The sequence below is a fragment of the Penaeus vannamei genome, chromosome 11 (assembly GCF_042767895.1).
Source record: "Penaeus vannamei isolate JL-2024 chromosome 11, ASM4276789v1, whole genome shotgun sequence".
Lineage (NCBI taxonomy): Eukaryota > Metazoa > Arthropoda > Malacostraca > Decapoda > Penaeidae > Penaeus > Penaeus vannamei.
This window is the reverse complement of record NC_091559.1, coordinates 46,361,629-46,366,628: the sequence shown is the minus strand read 5'-3', so window position 1 is coordinate 46,366,628 and position 5,000 is coordinate 46,361,629. Positions and strand designations below refer to the sequence as shown.

The 5,000-nt window shown below is 43.0% G+C and overlaps 1 protein-coding gene across 7 annotated transcripts in view; it reads right to left on the bottom strand.

The window, feature by feature from the left end:
• Window positions 1-3,776, bottom strand: part of aop (anterior open) — a 16,473-nt gene extending 12,697 nt beyond the window's left edge. For 2 of the 7 annotated variants that reach the window (XM_027377310.2, XM_070127372.1), the window contains exon 1: window positions 3,640-3,776. The gene's annotated coding sequence lies outside the window, so the exon portion shown is untranslated. Of the gene's footprint in view, window positions 1-2,126; window positions 2,271-3,583 lie in introns of those variants that run through there. The other 5 variants (XM_070127370.1, XM_070127373.1, XM_070127369.1 and 2 more) reach the window with 4 other exon arrangements.
• Window positions 3,777-5,000: the final 1,224 nt, after the last annotated feature.

The window sequence follows — 5,000 nt, the reverse complement described above, 5'->3', positions numbered from 1 at the left end:
TTCTTTCGCCCCTCCTCCCTTCCATTCCCTTCCTCTCTTTCTCTCACCCCTCCTCCCTTCCTATCCCTCCCTTTCCTTCTGTCACCCCTCCTCCCATTCCTTCCCTTCCTCTCTCTCACACCCTCCTTCCCTTCATTACCCTCGTATTTCCTCCCTTCCCCTCCCTCCCCCCACCTCCCCTCCTTCCCCCCCCTCCCCGAGTGACGAGTTTTCCCGCCATTGGTCACCGTTAAAAGCACACACACTCATTAGCAAACTCCTCGAGAAACGGCTGGAGGTCCGCCCCCGTCTTCTTCCCCTCATTCTTAGAGTCATTTCCGCATTTGGCCTCCTTTAGCCTTGAATGGCCCGGGGGGATGGGGGGAGGAGGGAAGGAAGGGGGAGGAGCGAATGGGAGACGGGAAGGAGGAGGAGGAGGAGGAGGTCGTGGTGGTTGGGGGTGAGGGGGGTGGGTGGGATAGGAAGAAGGGGAGGCGGTGGTGGAATGGAAAAGGAAGTGTTGGATGAGGAGGAGGTGGAAGAGGAGGAGGAGGAGGAGGAGGAAGGGGAGGAGGAGGAGGAAGGGGAGGAGGAGGAGGAGGAAGGAGGAGGAAGGGGAGGAGAAATCACAACCTGTTGCGTGTGTTCAGTCGTGGTCAGGAATGCACGTTTCCATATACTTCTTTATTTTTCCCGTCTCGCATCTCAAAAAACACAACCCACGCGGATGGAATAGAGAGAAAGGAGAGGAAAAGACGGGAGGAGGAAGCGGAGACGGAGAAAGAGGAGGAAGCAGGGAGGGAGGAGGTTGGAAACGGGGGGTGGGAGGAGCAATAAAGGAAAGTAATGACCGCTCTGGACACCTCGCGGAACTGGAGACAAATGAACATCGGATAAACAACACAGTTTTCGAATCCGATCCTCCTAAGTGGGTTCCGATCCCTTCCCTTAAACCCTCAATCGAATTAATAATATCACAAACCTACAAAAGCTACGTAAGAAAATAACATAAACAAAAGAGAGAGAAAGAGAATAGAAAGAGAGAAAAAAAAAGAATGAAAGCCATAAAAACAGGAACCCGCCAAACAAGGAGAAACACCAACCACACACAAGAAAAAAACAAAGGCAAAGAAAGGGAGAAAGGAGAGAACGAATAAAAAAAGAGAGAGAGAGAGAGAAAGAGAGGAAGCGGCACTAGCGAAACTCGTCTTCCGGAAATGGCCGTTGAAAACCTACACCACATCCTAACTTTGACACCTACCCCGCCTCGGTCACTCTATTGTTAGAACCTTCAGGGCTGACCCTAAACTCTCGGGGGTATATGCAAAGTGATGGAAAAAAAAAGAAAATAAATATATACCTATAACTGTACAGTGTATACTTTGATATCATATCTTGAGATCGTGTATTAGAACCTCGTTTAAATATGCATGAAAAACTATGCATAAACTCATGAAAATAAATAAATGATGACGAATATCTACGAATAAATAACGCTTCGCAGATTTAAACCGCGTGGCATTTAGGGAATAAAAGCAGTAAATAAAAAGAATATAAAAAAATAAAACTGGATAAAATATTACTAGCAGCACACCGAAAGTGGCGCCATCTGTCCGCGGACTTTATCGATCCCACTTTACATCAATTACCATTCCATCTAAACGTAAATAACCCACTCGGACACGATCTCCAAAAACAATCACTTTTTCGTCTTCGATTTTCTTCCCCTTTGATGCTGTCTTTCGTTTCATTAGATATCCAATCAATTAATAAGTACACATTTGTTATATTTATTCCGCACCTGTCCCACCGCACCTGTCCTTACGACTTGGGGGAGTAGTAGGGGGGGGGGAGGCTTCTAAAACACTAATTTAACATATTCAAAATTAAATTCATATTCGGGAGCATTTCAAAACGAATGACTCACACTACAACACTTATTTTCCTCCTTCGAAAACAGGACGTTACATAAAAATACCCACAATACCTCTCACTGAACATATGGAACCCAAAAAGACATAGTGTAAAAAATTAAAAACTTCAAATATATCCACACACAATGAAACAAACAAACTATAAACAATTTAAACTCTTAAACAACCTAAAAGCCATAACACAAACAATATAATAAAATACACTATACCTACACGTACAAGAATAAACAATTGGATATCCACACGCGGATGACAAACAGCTGATGTGGGTCTGATGGAGCGAGTGACTGGGATATATATTCCTTATCGCTACCTATCGTTTCCCTTATCTCTAACAGGAAATGGAGACACGGTCTTATCACCCGAGTTACATTGCTTTTTAACGATTATTCCATAGTCCAACTTCGACGTGTCATACTTGAGAAACGGATGTCATAAAACCCTTGACATGTCTGTAAATAATACGTCAAAGCTAAACATAAATCATTACATGGATAACAATACAGGGGTTAGATATATAGCAAAACATATATTTTTTAAAAAGACCCATTCATCATAACATTAATTTTCGATTAGGTACGTATCCCTCTCTCTCTCTCTCTCAAACACACACACACACACACACACACGACACACACACACACACACACACACACACACACACACACACACACACACACACACACACACACACACGACACACACACACACACGCGCGCGCGCACGCACTCACACACACACAATAAGATCTTTTTTTCGTCACGGCAGAGGGACTATATCCTACACCACACAATTCTCCAACAATGCACCGGAAATTACTGCTACCCCTCGCTAACAGTCGCTTCATCAGCAGCCGATAAGTCTTATCTGTGGCCTTCGGCGCTCCTGATTGCTCTTATCACAAGGGGGGTGAGATGGGAGGGGGGAGGGGGATAGTTTAAAGAGAGAGAGAGAGAGAGAGAGAGAGAGAGAGAGAGAGAGAGAGAGAGAGAGACAGAGAGAGAGAGAGAGAGAGAGAGAGAGAGAGAGAGAGAGAGAGAGAGAGAATATGAAGGAAAGGCGAAAGGAAACTTTGATAAGTGGAAGAAATAGGAAAACAGCAAAATATTTCTTCCTTTTTTTCATTTCCACAAAACTCGTAGACGACATTTTTTCCTCCTCTTCTTCTTCGTGTCGACACGTTTATCACACGAATACATATTTTTTTTAAATATAAAATAGAACCACGATTTTAAAAACAATTAATACGATTTATGTTCTTTAATGAATTTCGGAAGAACAAGAGTATCTCCACACGTTATCACATTTTCCTCCTGTGCCTTGTTTATTTTCCTCTTCTTCAGTGTCTTCAAAGCGACGAGTAAATACTGTTATTGTTATTCCACTGCACTCGCTGTTTGTAAATCCATGGAAAGCACAGTATTGTTATAATTGTTCACACTTCACTGTCTTCACGAATTGTTGTTTCATTTCCACAAGTTCAGAAAAAAATATACATCACAGAGTCAAAAGCGTCAGATTTTTCCATCAAACTCGACAAAAATATACTTATATAGAGAAGAAAAAACAAAAAAATATATACCCAAGAGTGTAAACAATATGATCACCTTACACTAGCAGAGATATTTACAATCTTAAAAAGAATATGTAGATAATACGACCTTACTTACAAATGAATAACAACAAACACCTGTTCAGCACAAACGCAACACACTCCAACACACACCTCAGAGAGCGGCTAGAAAGGCTGCCTGTAGCTATGAGGGTACAACGCAGACTAAAACCATGAGGCGGATGAGGGGGAGAATGAGCCTTCCTGAGGGGACCGCCGGGATGCCGCCGCTCGCCACCCGCGCCGATTATTTGCGCTTTGATCTCTCTCTTCTTCTCGTTTATCTTTGTCTTTTCTTTCGTCAGGGGATAGGGAGGGATAGGTGTGTGTTAGGGAAGAAGTTGTTTTGATTGTGCATGATAGTTTGTCTGATTTATGGCAATTTTATCTTTACTTCCCGCCTCTCGACGATGCTGCCATCGTACTAATATCATTAATCAAATTCCGTATAAATAATTGCGACCCCCATATTGATCATTCCAATCGGTTCAGCACAGTATCAGGCCACGCTAGCGGAGAAGAAATAAAAGAAAGCCACCTAGAGGAAGGGTAGAAAATCCCTAAACAGATAGATATGCAGGAGAGATACACAAGATGAGTTCTTCCGCCCGACTGTACGATGCTGTCACCCAAGACTGCCCCCGCCCGCGCTGCCTGGCGCACGACGTGACTTCCAGGTTGGTAGCATGTACAAAAACGTGGTCACTGATTTTGTTTCTTATTTTCTACTTGTTTCTAAGGGTTCTCTGCTTGCATGGAAGTGACGTCAGTAGGAAATATACCACCACGTTGCCCTCGAGACTTATAAAAATGAAACAGCGACATACACGGTATAACATATTGTATTCTCTATCTCATAAACAACTTATATTAGAAAAAATAAACCTAAAACCACACGCCAAAGATAACGCATAAACCAAAACAAGAAAAGAAAAAGAAATCAAGATAAACAAAAAAATGTAAAAAGAAATTTAAGCGCAGAAGACTTTTACTCCCGGACGGCGAGAGAAATTGACAACAACGACAACAACGCGAACGAGAGAGAGAGAGAGAGAGAGAGAGAGAAGGTCGGATCAGCTGCCTACTCCTCCTCCTCCTCCTCCTCCTCCTCCTCCTCCTCTCGCTTCTCTTGTCTTTTATTTATTTCTTTTCTTTCCTTTTCTTGGTGTGTTTTATCTGTTGTTGTTTTTTTCGTTTTTATGTTTGTTCTCGAGTCGATGTCGTGTCGCTTTTGAAGATTTGATCATGTTAATTTTTCTCTCTCTCTCTCTTGTTGGTTAAGAATGCTGCTGGTAGGTGCGGTGGAGTGAGCACTTCCTGGGTCTATACACATATTTCTCTCTCTGTCTTTCTGTCTCCGCTTCTCTTTCTCTCTCCCTCTCTCTGTCTGTCATTCTCTCCGTCTCTGTCTGTCTGTCTGTCTGTCTCTCTCTCTCTCTCTCTCTTCTCTTTCTCTCTCTCTCTCTCTCTCTCTT